The sequence below is a fragment of the Papio anubis genome, chromosome 12 (genome assembly GCF_008728515.1).
Source record: "Papio anubis isolate 15944 chromosome 12, Panubis1.0, whole genome shotgun sequence".
In the NCBI taxonomy this organism is placed as follows: Eukaryota; Metazoa; Chordata; class Mammalia; order Primates; family Cercopithecidae; genus Papio; species Papio anubis.
Window position 1 is genome coordinate 114,904,625 of NC_044987.1, and position 14,285 is coordinate 114,918,909.

Here is a 14,285-nt window from a genome sequence, read left to right on the forward strand (position 1 = left end):
CAAGACTCCGTCTCAAAAAAAAAAAAAAAAAAAAAAGAATATTCTTGTTGTTTTTTTTTTTTTAAGCCTGTAATCCCAGCACTTTGGGAGGCCGAGGCAGGTGGATCACCTGAGGTCAGGCGTTCGAGACCAGCCTGACCAACGTGGAGAAACCCTGTCTCTACTAAAAATACAAAACTTAGCTGGGCATGGTGGCGCATGCCTGTAATCCCAGCTACTCAGGAGGCTGAGGCAGGAGAATCGCTTGAACGCAGGAGGCAGAGGTTGCAGTAAACCGAGACTGCACCATGACACTCCAGCCTGGGCAACAAGAGCAAAACTCTGTCTCAAAAAAAAAAAAAAAAAGCATCTTGGCAACATTGTAAAACCCCATTTCTACACAAAATACAAAAAAAAAAATTAGCCAGGCTTGGTGGTGGCGTGCGCCTATAGTCCCAACTATTTGAGAGGCTGTGGTAAGTGAGAGGATCGCTTGACCCTGGAAGGCTGAGGCTACAGTGAGCCATGATTGTACTACTACACTCCAGCCTGGGTGATAGACCAAGACCCTGTCTCAAAAAAAAGAAAGGAGAACCCAGGTTGGATCAAGCCTCTAGATTTAATCACTTGTTTATAGGAAATGCAGAGGAAACAGAAGACTATGTCACACCACACCGCAGGAATGTAATGGGCAAACTCCAGAATGTGGAAAATTCCAAACCACCCAGATTCTTCAGCAAATAAATTTCAGGGGGAAAAAAGGTGGGGAGAGGAAACCCATAGAGTATGCTAGAGTCTTAAGAGACATAGAAATCCAACGAAATGTGCAGATTCCATTTAGGCCCTGATTGAACAAACCAACTCTCAAAAAATATTGAAGCAAACTGTGTATTTGAAGATTAATACTTAAAAAAAAGTTTGTTGGTTGGTTGGTTTGTTTCAGGCAGTCGTTGAACCAGAATATGTTCAGAGAGGCTCCCTGGTTAATTTTTTTAGGTGTGAAAATGCTAATAGGGCTTTAATTTTATAAAAAATGTTTTACAAATTGAAAAAATAATAAAAATAGGCCAGTTACGGTGGCTCACGGCTGTAATTCCAGCACTTTGGGAAGCCAAGGCAGGTGGATCACGAGGTCAGGAGATCGAGACCATCTTGGCTAACACGGTGAATCTCCCTCTACTAAAAATACAAAAAAAAAAAAAAAAAAAAAAAATTAGCCGGGCGTGGTGGTAGGCACCTGTAGTCCCAGCTACTCGGGAGGCTGAGGCAGGAGAATGGTGTGAACCCGGGAGGCGGAGCTTGCAGTGAGCTGAGATTGCGCCGCTGCACTCCAGCCTGGGTGGCAGAGCTAGACTCCATCTCAAAAAAAAAAAAGAAAGAAAAAAGAAAAAAAGAAAAACTGATACAAATAGTTATGGTTTGTTTCAAAATAATCCAGGTAATGGGGGTTACAAAGAAAGAAGAAACACTTTCTTCCACTCTCTTATTGCCTGGCCTGAGAGCTTACATATCATTTTCAAGACAGCAGTACATCCTGAAGATGTGACCAGGCAAAAGGAAAAGGGTTTTAAGCATCTAGGGGCTACAAAACCATGGGACGGTAAATATATGGGGAAAACTAGTGGAAGATCACTCTGAATTTAGTAAGATTTGTTTGTGCAGTTTCATCTCAGTGCCGACTGTCCTTTTTTTTTTTTTTTTTTAAAGTGGCAGGATTTTGGTTTTCCCCCACCGCCCCCGGCCCTCTCCATCTCCTTTTTTTTTGACACGAAGTCTTGCTCTGTTGCCCAGGCTGGGGCTGGAGTGCGGTGGCGCGACCTCTGCTCGCTGCAAGCTCCGCCTCACGGGTTCACGCCATTCTCCTGCCTCAGTCTCCGAGTAGCTGGGACTATAGGGGCCCGCCACCACGCCCGGCTATTTTTTTTTTTTTTCTTCTATTTTTAGTAGAGACAGGGTTTCACCGTGTTGGCCGAGGCGGTCTTGATCTCCTGGCCTCGTGATCCGCCCCCCTCGGCCTCCCAAAATGCTGGGACTACAGGCGTGAGCCACCGTGCCTGGCCAGACTTTCTGTCTTCAAGGCCATAAACCTTCCCCAGAAGAGGATATTTATGGCAGTCCTCATTTCTAAGAGTTTTTGCTTGTAGTCAGATAAGGAAAGCTCCAGAAAGGCTTCTCTCTGCATCTGTCTGATCTCAAATGCCTCAGTTCAAAATTATCCTTATACCAAAGTGGCATTGGGGGCGGCTGAGATATTCTGATCCCCTTCAGGGGATTGGGAGTCTAGATGGAAGGAAAGTGGCAGGAGTTAGTAACTGTTGGAGCTGGGTATGAATAACATGGCAATTCATGAAACTATTATTTTTTTTTTTCTCTCTCTCTCTTTGAGACAGTTTCCCTCTTGTTGCCCAGGCTGGAGTGCAATGCACGATCTAGGCTCACCACAACCTCTGCCTCCCGGGTTCAAGCGATTCTCCTGCCTCAGCCTCCTGAGTAACTGGGATTACAGGCATGCGCCACCACGCCCGGATAATTTTGTATTTTTAGTAGAGACGGGGTTTCTCCGTGTTGGTCAGGCTGGTCTTGAACTCTGGACCTCAGGTGATCCACCCGCCTCAGCCTCCCAAAGTTCTGGGATTACAGGTGTGAACCACCGTGCCCGGCCCTAAACTATTATTTTTACTTTTTATTTTATTTTTTGAGAATTTTTTTGAGATGGAGTCTTGCTCTGTCACCCAGTCTGGAGTGCAGTGGCGTGATCTTGGCTCACTGCAGCCTCCGACTCCCAAGTTCAAGCGATTCTCCTGCCTCAGCCTCCCGAATAGCTGGGACTACAGGCGTACCACTATGCCTGGCTAATTTTTGTATTTTTAGTAGAGACGGAGAATACATCTTTAAGTATTGGAAATATTGACAAATGGTGAGCAACTTTTAAGTATTGGAAATATTGACAAATGGTGAGCCAACTTTTCCCAAATATAAAAATTATAACAAAATTACCCTGCACTGTCACCACCATTTCATAAGAAAAATTCTTTATAACATCAAAGATACAAAAAGGGCTTGTGAACCCAAAATGTCTGAGACAGGTCTCAACAAATTTAGGAGGCTTATCTTGCCGGCCGGGCATGGTGGCTCACTGCTGTAATTCCAGCACTTTGAGAGGCCGAGGCGGGTGGATCTTGAGGTCAGGAGTTTGAGACCAGTGTGCCCAACATAGTGAAAACCCGTCTCTACTAAAAATACAAAAAATTAGCTGGGCATGGTGGCAGGCACCTGTAATCCCAGCTACTTGGGAGACTGAGGCAGGAGAATCACTTGAACCCGGGAGGTTGCAGTGAGGTGAGATTGCGCCACTGCACTCCAGGCCGGACGACAATGCAAGATTCTGTCTCAAAAAACAAAAAAAAAGAGAAAGTTTATTTTGCCAAGGTTAAGGACACACCCATGACACAGCCTCAGGAGGTAGATAATAGACAAAGGGTTGCACTCTTTTCTTTTGAGTTTCTGATTAGCCTGTGACGGTATATGCAATTTATATCTGAGAGCAGGGCAGAGGAGCAGTCACTTATGCCTTAGTCTGGTTTAGTGAAATCAGAGGGCAGGGGAAGCAATCAGATATGCAATAGTCTCACGTGAGCCTCTGAGGAATGACTTTGAGTTCTGTCTGTCCTTTGTCCACAAGGAATTTCCTTGTGGGCAAATTGTGAGGGAGGCATATAGCTTTTTTTTTTTTAATCTTTGTAGCTATCTTATTTAGGGATAAAATCGGAAGCAGGTTTGCCTGACAGTTCCCAGCTTGACTTTTCCCGTGGCTTAGTGATTTTGGGATTCCAAGATTTGTTTTCCTTTCACAGGCTTAATCTCTGAATAAAGGACCCCCTTAAAATGGAACGTAGTTAGTTTTCCCGGAAGAGTCACAGCCGACACTCCCACAGACTGTTTCTGGCTCATGGGCCCTAGGTTCAAACAACCCTTCCCAAACCTTGTTTGTTTCAAAGGTTGAGATCAAAGCTAGTGGGTAGCCAGTGAGGCTGTGCTTGTTCACTCCGTGACTCGGACAAGCTGGTACCTGTCTCTCTGGGCTGCTCTCTCTCAAAGACTGAGAGTGTTTAGTGTAGAAAGGCCCTCAGAGATCTGGGTTAACCTCTTATTTATTTATTTTTTGTTTTGTTTTGTTTTTCTGAGATGGAGTCTCACTCTGTCGCCCAGGCTGGAGTGCAATGGCACGATCTTGGGTCACTGCAACCTCTGCTTCCCAGGTTCAAGTGATTCTCCTGCTTCAGCCTCCCAAGTAGCTGAGATTACAGGCGTATGCCACCATGCCCAGCTAATTTGTGTGTTTTGAGTAGAGACAGAGTTTCGCCATGTTGTCCAAGCTGGTCTAGAACTCCCAACCTCAGGTGATCTGCCCACCTTGGCCTCCCAAAGTGCTGGGATTACAGACGTGAGCCACCATGCCCAGCCGGTTAATGGGAGAACTGAGACAAAGAGAGGAAGAGTGACTTGCTGGAGGTAACAGGGTGCCACTTAATGGCACAGCCTAGGGTAGAGCCCAGGGCTGCTGTTGCCTCATCCAGGGTTTGCTCCACTCAACGTTTTACCTGCTACGAACTGATCCATGTTGTTTTCGTCATTCTAGTCAGTACCTAGAAAGACAGCTGTATGTACTAGCTGCTGGACCACCAGGCTTTAAGTCTTGGCCTTGCTACTTACTGGCTGTGCAACCTTGGGCAAGTTTACTTAACTTCTCTGGGCCTCCATTTCCTCCTCTGTAAAATGGGTAGGTGCTGTAATCATAACAGTTATCTTCTGTGAAAATTGAGTGAATGCATGTGCCGCAGTGCCTGCCATGTAGAAAGGACTCAGTGCAGGATAGCTGTCTGTATTTTCACCTCCTATATGGATGATAAGTTCCACAGATTTATTATGGAAAGCAGGTTGGCCTTTAACTTAGTGTCATGGAATGTCAGAGCTGGAAGAGGCCTCTTGAGGTAACTAGAAAGGCATCCTCTTACAGGAGAAAATGAGTCCCTGGGGGCCTGCGTGACCTGCTGAAGGTCCCAGGGACTTTTGGTGACAGAACAGGAATCAAACTCCAAAGGGGTCCTCTGTCCTGGGGCTCTGGGCTTGTTGAACAAGTCAGCTGCCCCCATTCCCCAGTTTATAGAGCCATTAGCCCAAGGGAGTGTCAGTCTTGGTCAAGTAAAGACACGTGGAAGTGCACGGAGCTTTACAGTTTACTAAGAGCATTTGCAAAGTTGGGGCCTTCCTCCAGCCTAGAAGGTAGTTGAGTGCTGAAATGAATATCCCATTTCACAGAAAGAAACCAAGACCCCCAGGGGCGGGTTGGTAACCAAAGCCATGGGTAGAGGCACAGAAATTCCTTGACTATGGAAAATGAGGGAGTTCACCTTCAAAAAAAGAAAGTTAGGTCAGTGTAAAATGGCTGACAGCCTCATCCGCCTTCAGAAAAGTACTTCAACTACAAAGTCAACTACTAACTCCCAAGAAGGTCAGGAAGGAAAGCAGTTGCTATGGCAACATCTTTGGCAGCTATTTTCATCCTTCTCTGGTTCAGAACAACAGCTTCCAGCAGATTTCTGTGGGAGGGGTGGGGGAGAAAGGGAAAGGCTAGCTCCAGCCCAGCAACTGTCCTCGGCCAATCTCCCACCAGATTTCGGTGGCAAGAGGAAGGTGGCAGCCAATGAAGAGGCTTGGAGCTTGCATCATCCTCCCGATCAGGGTGGAATAACCAGGAGGCAGGTTCACGTGACTGTTTCCATGGTGACCTCCCTTAGCAACCCTGACTGGTCCTGTTTATGAGCGCTGGAAAATTCCACCCAGCCTCTGTCCTGATTTTTTTTTTACCTACTCTGCCTCCGCCTGCTCCAATGCAGGGATGAAGTCACTGCCAACGTTTAACCCTTTCTCCACGTGGGCCTGGCTCCAGTCAGATCGGGGGTCTAGGAGGGCTGCAAGGATCTCTCAGTCGCCAGTGCTTGCAACTGATCCAGTAACCCGTAGCTGTTACTTGCTGCACTGAACCCTGCCTGTGCTGAGTACCGAAAGCGGGCGGGAAGGCAGCCACATCTCTGGAGCCAGGCGCTGTCCTAAGTTCCTGACATCCCCACAGGCCTGAGAAGGGGGCACCACAAACAGGAAACAGGCTCAGACTGAGCCTGTGGATCCTGGTAGCACGGGCACCCTCTCTCCACGAAGCCCTCTGTCATGCTACCGATGTTGATGTTGCAGGACACCCTGGGGCCGAGTGGGGAGTGCCAAAGAGCAGGGGATGGGTGCGCAGTGGGGAGACTTCTATGGTCTGCAGGGGAGCTGAAGGAAGGCCCCCGAGGAGGTGGACATTTAGGCTGAATGGAGGACAGGGAGGCAGCAGGACCTGCTGTCTCCAGGACCCCCAAATTTCTAGGCCAGAGCTGACAGCTGTTGGGTGCAGCCAGCCAGGCTCCAGGGAAGACTATGCCAGGCAGGGCTGAGTCCACACGGTTCAGTCTTTAGAACTGGCCAGGTTGGAATTCTAGCTGGGGGCAGAGAGGTGCAAACCACAAACACTTCTGCCTGATCTGGCTGGGGAATCCACAGGGACCACCAGCCGGGCCGGGGGTGAGCCTCTCAGAGGTCCCAGCACCAGCCCAAGGCCGCATGGGACTGACTGTGTGGGCGGACATTGCCTAAGTCATGTGCAGAGCCGTCCTGAGCTGAGGCAGAACTATAAGAAAACAAGAACTCTGTTTTCAAGACAGGTGACAATGACAAACAGCAATAAAAGCCACACATCATAGCTCAGGATAACAACAGCTGAGTTGGATTTGGACAATGAGAAGAAAATAAACAAAAATAAAAAAATAAAAACAACAGCTGAGTCACCAAGTCAAGGGCACACTCCCAGGCGTGCTGGTGACGTCACTGGCAGGGAAGGCCGCAGGAGTCTGCAGCATGAACTGACTGTTCAGTGGGGAAGGAAAGGGGTCTTGACCTGGCTCCTGAAGTTGGGGGGCTCCCACTGCCGGGAGAGTGGCCATGACCACGGGGAGCAGTGGAGGGAGGTCAGTGCAAGTAGGGAGAGTAAGGGTCTTGCCCCCACGAACAGTGGGGGCGGGGGTGGGAAGGGCAGGAACAGAGAAGGATGGACTGCGTGAGGTTTACGGCCCTGGCTCAGGGTGGGGCAGTAGGTGATAAAGAGCCCAGAGAGAGGAAAAGTGACCCTTTGTGACCTGGGCCTTGGTCTCTGTTGACAACTTGGGCCTCAGCAGCAGTCTTTGCTTGAGCAGAAGAGTCATGGAAATTTCCACCCAGATTCCTTTCCCAGCACTCAGTCCCCAGCTCCACATTCTTCTAGGCCCTGCTGGGCTGAGTTCCACTTGTGGAGGCTGCAGGCTTGCAGAGGCCGAGGACGGCCTCCAGGTCACAGGGACAGCCACAGAAGACCGGTGGAGTGTGGACGCATCAGAATTTCAGGCATGTGGGGCATTGAGCTGCCAGGAAATACCAGAGCCATCCCCCGTGCCTGACAGGTCCCAGACGCCCCAGGGTCCCTGCTCCTGAGAGGGCAAAGAGGGGGAGTTACACCCTCCTCGTCACAGCAGTACTCAAGTCAGATCAGATCAGCTCATCGCAGGCGTGCCTCCCCGAGAGTAACGGCAGAAGGGGCGGAACAAGCCCAGGGGCACCTAAATATTGTGGGTTCAGCACTTCTACTCTCCAGAAATGATCCGGGTCCACTGTTTTCTCAGGGGGAGTATTTTATATGTCTATCTCTAGAAGCTTCCAAGGGGAAAAGGTGACTTAAAGGAGAAAAAGGAGCTGGGAAGGCCTTGGCAGCTCTTTCCCCTTTCCCGGCCTTCCTTTCCCTACTCTGGGCTCTAGGCTCCACCCCACCTCCTTTTAGGCTCTTCCTGAACAGCAGCAGCAGCTGGGAATGCAAAATGGCATCCCTGTGATGTCCCTGCCCTTTGTCCAGGGTGAGAGGGACCCTCCCTCAGTTGGCACAGACCTGCCTGCCTCTCATGTCTGTACTGGGAGTGAGCCTGAGGCCTCCCTGCTAACCAGACTGGAAACTCTGGAATCCCCTTTGTCCCCTTTGATCTCAGAGGAGTGGGGGAGCCATGTTAACAAACACATAGTCATCCGGGAAAATGTAGGCTGCCTTGGGCAGCCTGATGGGGTGGTGATAAGTGGCAACTTTGAGACACTGGCCAGAGGGGTCCTGTGCAAGGAGTGCCCTGAGGTCAGGGGGGCGAGAAGTCTGCCTTCCAGAGAGCTGCAGAGGGGCATTCCCAGAAGATGGGCCAAAGACAGCAAAGACCAGGAGTCTGGAAGGGCCGGGGGCACCAAGAGACAGGAGGGAGGAGGCCCGAACTGGGGCACAGGCAGCTTCAGGCCACTCTTTCACAGCCTTTCCTTTCTCTTGTCCCATAGCCATCCCGCTAACCCCCAATCCAGGCCCCATGACCTCTGGCCTGGGCTGCAGCACTGGGCCTCAGTGCCCTCCCCTCTGCTGCTTCTCCCAGCTCTGCCATCTTGCTCAGAGCAGCCAGACAATGCTTCCGGAAGCCAGGGCTTCTCCCAGCTCAGAAGCCATCCTTCTGCCCAAAGAGCCATGTCCACGTCCCTCTCCAGGTGTCCATGACAGCCCAGAAAGCAGTCTTCTCTTGCTTTCCTGCCAACACCCACACCCAGCACCCACCTGGCCAGTCATTTCCTCCTCCTCACACAAGCCTTGATAATTTGAGGTGTGGAGGTGCAGGGTCTCTGTTCACCTATTCTGTCTGGGATATTCCCCACCCCCTGTCCCTCATGAAAGTCTATTAAATCCTACACATCTTTTTTTTTTTTGAGATGGAGTCTCACTGTCACCCAGAATGGAGGGCAGTGGCGCAATCTCGGCTCATGGCAACCTCCACCTCCTGGGTTCAAGCGATTCTCCTGCCTGCCTTAGTCTCCCGAGTAGCTGGGATTACAGGCGCCTACCACCATGCCCGGCTAATTTTTGTATTTTAGTAGAGACGGGGTTTCACCATGTTGGTCAGGCTGGTCTCGAACTCCTGACCTGAAATGACCTGCCCAACTCAGCCTCCCAAAGTGCTGGGGTTACAGGCATGAGCCACCACGCCCGGCCTGGCTTCTGGAATTTTCTAGCCAGAACAGTCTCTCCTGGGCTCTGTTCCTGTTATAACACTTCCTGTACTAATCTGTTCCCCTCATGGCTAGACCAAATGCAGCCCGACCCCTTGAATAAGCTTCCAGGAGAAAGCTTGAGGGTGGGTAGCCAGGGTGTGAGTGGCCCTACAGCTAACTCAGGGAGATATCCGGGCCCTAGAGGCCATCTGCCCGCATCTCTAAAAAGTGCTGTGGGAATGTAACTTTTCTGATTAGGTTTTTCAATTGTAACATGAGGAGGCTACTTAGAATTATGGATTTTCAGGATTGCAAGAAAAATCTCAAGTTTTCAATCTTGACCAGCTTCTTTGCAATGCAGGGATACTGCAGAACCCTAGGAAGGTCACCCAGCTTCCACGGGATACCTGCGGGAATGGGAACTTGCTACCCACAGGTGCATTCCACTCAAACACTGGGTGGCTCTGACCAGCTATTACCATTCAGGAGAAGGCCCTGTCATTCTGCGGGCTTCTGTTTTAATCTGGCATTGTTGAGAAACACCCCCAGCAAAGCGCCTGAAACCTTGTGGCTGCTGGCCCCTTGTCCCAGGAGATGTGTGTCTGTGGGATGTGGGGCACACCTGCATTGAGGAAGAATGAATATACATGTGTATCTGTGTGTGTGAGGGAGCATGCTCATGGAGGCTGCTCAGTGAGCCTCATGCTGGGTGTGCCAGGCCAATACAAACATCTGCCAGGGACCTGAAGTGTAACTGAACACATCAGGGCCACAAGAATGCAGCTGCAACTCCCTGGGAGCCTCATTGTTCCTTCAGGCCACTTGGGAAGGTTCACTCAGCAGGCGTCTCCCGCGGTGACTCATCATGGGGCAAGGACAGCAAGGGCTGAGCCCGGCTCACTACCCTGCACTGGGCAGGGGGTGGGTAGGAGGTAGAGGGGTGAATCCTCCATCAGAGCTGCATGGAAACCATAGGTGGCCTCCGGGTTTTCTCCCCTGACTCTGTGGATGGCAGTCGGTTCAGAAGTTCTGAACAGACCTCCAGAGAAAAGCAGTTCCCAGTTTCCCACGCAGTACAGCTAGCTCAGTGCCATTCCACTCCATCATGATGGGCAGTCACATTTACATCAAGTCTGAATCCGTTCTGTTCCTGTGGAATGATCTGTTCCTGTGGGAGCTTTTCAGTATTCTCTGTGTGTGTGTGTGTGTGTGTGTGTGTGTTATAAATTCCAAAAAAGATACTATTCCAATGTATTCATTGAGTCATTACTCAGTAGACACACATGGAGCTTCTACTGTGTGCCAGGCTCTGGTGATACGGCAAAAAGACAGCTCTTTGCCTCAGTTTCCTCATCCGTCCAAGGGGAGAGCAACACCACCTCCCCCACAGGGCTGTTGTGAGCACAGCACTCAATACACATTACAGAAAATAAAGATGCACATGGGATGGATAGACGGCTCTGCAGACGCAGCAGGGACGATGGAGGCCCCCAGGAAGGCATGGGGACTATGTTCTGCTGGGGGAGAGGAGGGCAATTAGGAAGTCTCTGTCCAAGACTAACTGGGCTGAGAAGGAGGGGCCCATGAGAGGGCAGGCAGCCTGGGAAGGAAGTCTAGAAACTAGAGGTTAGGATGAAGTCAAGGGGGGTCCTGCAGAGTTTTTAAGCAGGGGAGGAAGGGGGCCAAACATCTCCTCTGGACAGCCCTGTTGTGCCCCTCGATGTCAATCTGTCATCCTACAGCCCACAGTGCTACAGCTGGGCTGCCACAGCCAGGCCTTCCGGAAGGATCCATCAACAGGCTTCAGGGCCCAGGGCCAAGTACATTATGCAGCGAATAGACCAAGGAAGGAACTAGGAGCCTGGAACTCTCAGGCTGGGGGGTGGGGAATTGCTCTCTTAAGACACTTTCTCCTAAGAAACAACAACAACAAAAAAGACACTTTCTCCTTTATTCCCCTCCCCAAAAGAAGATTCTATCTAACAAGGAATCCTTCCTAGAAGTAGAGGTGGGTACGTTTAGAAGATGTTTTCTTGTCTCAGGAAGAGAGAATCTGTTTCCCTTGCCCTCCTGCCCTCGTGATTCAGGGCTGTGATGGAAGAGGCCCTGGCTGCCTCTTCCGCATATCATTTCGGGAAGGTCAATGACACAGCCACTTCTAGTTTCTGTAACTCATTCTTGCTGGAATTGCCCTCAGCTCTCTGCGAAGTGATGGGCCTGTCCGGTGGGTTTCAAGGGATGATTTTACATGTTCTACAGGGTAAATTATTAGCTGTCCCAAATCCCCTAGAAAACAATGCTCTGTCTTCTGTATAATAGAGCTCTGAGCTCTGTTATCATCTCTGTAGGTTTTTTCCTGCTATGGGGGTGGTCACAGTAGGTGAGGGAGCCTAAGTTTGTGCAGCAGCAACGGAAGGTCACATTGTTCCAGAAATCGGCTCTGGGAAGGTGGGCAGCCAGGGGAGGGGATTGGGAACTGCAAATTCCTAAAATCTTTAGAAAACAAGAAAGTTTGGGCTGGGTATGGTGGCTCATGCCTGTAATCCCAGCACTTTTGGAGGCAGAGGCAGGCGAATCACTTGAGGTCAGGAGTTCCAGACCAGCCTGGCCAACATGGTGAAACCTCATCTCTACTAAAAATACAAAAACTAGCCAGGCATTGTGGCGGGCGCTTGCAATCCCAGCTACTCGGGAGGCTGAGGCAGGACAATCGCTTGAACCTGGAAGGCAGAGGTTGCAATAAGCTGAGATCCTGTCACTGCACTCTCCTGGGCGACAAGAGCAAAAAACTGTCTCAAGAAAAAAAAAAAAAAAAAAAAGTTGTTTTCTTGGGATTGTCTTTGCCCTTCATTTCTGACATGCATTTCTAGAGAGCTCTGGAAATGTAGAATTAAATAAAAAATTATAGGAGTAGATAAAAATCAAAGGAGGCCTGGGAGGAATCCAGGTGCCATGAAGACTCAGCCACCCCAGCCTCTGGGCTCCAGGGCCGTAGATGAAGGGCCTCTCAGAAGCTTGTCTCTTGACTAAGCCTGACTGGACTTGCCAATCAGGGAAGGGGTGGAGTGGATTCTGGCATTCTCTGGAGGTTTCTGGCCTGGCATGAGTCAGGAGGATTAAGGTAGAGCCTTGCTGACTGTATGCTTGGAGGCTGGATGCTAAATTTTTGCCCTTTTAGTCCTTTCCAGCATCCCATCTTCTCAGAGGTACAGCCAGGAGGCCTAAAATCTTTCCTTTTTTTATTTTTTGTTTTTTGAGACAGTCTCGCTCTGTTGCCAGGCTGGAGTGCAGTGGCACCATCTCAGCTCACTGCAACCTCTGCCTCCAGGGTTCAAGCGATTCTCTTGCCTCAGTCTCCCGAGTAGCTGGGACTACAGATTCCCTCTACCACGGCCGGCTAATTTTTGTATTTTTAGTAGAGATCGGGTTTCACCATGTTGGCCAGGGTGGTCTTGATCTCTTGACCTGGTGATCTGCCTACCTCAGCCTCCCAAAGTGTTGGGATTACAGGCGTGAGCCACCGCGCCCACGCCCGCCCAGTCCCAGCCTAAAATCTTTCATGTCCTCTCCCCACCCCTTTGTTTACTGTATTTTAAAGAATCAGCATCATGGCTTCTTGCATCCAATCCTCTCATTTTACATATCTCAGTTGCTACTGGGAAGTTATTTGGGTTGGTGCCTGAGGTCACAGGGCTGTTTGTCAGTGGAGTAACTGCCAGAAACCAGAACCAAGGGCCTCCTAATTTTAGCCTGGGCTTTTTTGAGGGGAGCATGAGATGACTGGCTTAAACAAATTTGCCCTTTTATATTTGTGTCCTTAGGCCCAAATGAAGCCTAGGTTTGAGACAAAGTGAAAGGGAACAAACATGATATTAAAGGACTAGTAGAGGGAGCAGCTGCCATCAGACATTTTGAAGTTAAAAGGAGCACGGATATAGTCCAGAGAAAAGGTGCCTTGAAAAAATTCAGTGTTACGTTAAAAAGATCCTTAGTTCCAAGAGTGGTGAGAAGGCCACATAATCAAATGTATTATTAATCTTCTAACTAAAGTACATGGCAATTTTAGGCTGTCTTTTTTTATTATTTCATTTTTTAGAGGTTTTTTTTTTTTTTTTTGGACATTGTCTCACTCTGTCGCCCAGGCTGGAGTGCAGTGACGCACTTTCGGCTCACCACAACCTCTGCTTCCCGGGTTCAAGTGATTCTCGTGCCTTGGCCTCCTGAGTAGCTGGGATTACAGGCAGTGCCACCACACCTGGCTGATTTTTGTATTTTTAGTAGAGACGGGGTTTTACCAAGTTGGACAGGCTGGTCTGGAATGATCCAACAGCCTTGGCCCCTTTATGGGTTTTCACATTTGTGGATTCAAACAACTGTGAATCAAAAGTATTTTTAAAGGCCAGGCATGGTGGGTCACGCCTGTAATCCCAGCACTTTGGGAGGCCAAGCGACGCAGATCACCTGAGGTAGGGAGTTCGAGACCAGCCTGACCTACATGGTGAAACCCTGTCTCTACTAAAAATACAAAAATTAGCCAGGCGTGATGGTGCATGCCTGTAATCCCAGCTACCTGGGAGGCTGAGGCAGGAGAATTGCTCGAACCCAGGAGGTGGAGGTTGCAGTGAGGTGAGATTATACCATTGCACTCCAGCCTGGGCTATAAGAGTGAAACGCCATCTCAAAAAAAAAAAAGAAAAGAAAAAAGAAAAATGTTTAAAACTCGAGTCTGTATTGAACATGTACAGACTTCATTTCTTGTTATTACTCCCTCATCAATACAATATAAAAACTATTTACGTTGTGTTAGGTATTATAAGCAACCTAGAGATGATTTAAAGGATATGGGAGGGTATGTGTAGGTTGAGAAATTGAGCATCTTCAGATTTTGGTATCCGAGGAGAGGTTCTAGAACCAATGTCCCATGGAAACCAAGGTATGACTGTACAACACTCTGGCAGCTGGGCGCGGTGGCTCACGCCTGTAATCCCAGCACTTTGGGAGGCCGACGCGGGTGGATCGCGAGGTCAGGAGATCGAGACCATCCTGGCTAACACGATGAAACCCTGTCTCTACAAAACTACAAAAAATTAGCCAGGCGTGGTGGCGGGCCCCTGTAGTCCCCGCTATTCGGGAGGCTGAGGCAGGAGAATTGCTTGAACCAAGGAGACAGA

General features: G+C 49.5%; 1 long non-coding RNA gene across 1 annotated transcript; it reads right to left on the reverse strand.

Annotated features, from left to right (window-relative positions):
- Positions 1-5,198: 5,198 nt before the first annotated feature.
- Positions 5,199-8,913, reverse strand: LOC103877420. Its single transcript, XR_637110.4, has 2 exons — positions 5,482-8,913; positions 5,199-5,390 (listed from the first exon to the last, which is right to left on the reverse strand). It is a non-coding gene; the product is annotated as an uncharacterized LOC103877420 (long non-coding RNA).
- Between the last annotated feature and the right edge of the window lie 5,372 nt (positions 8,914-14,285).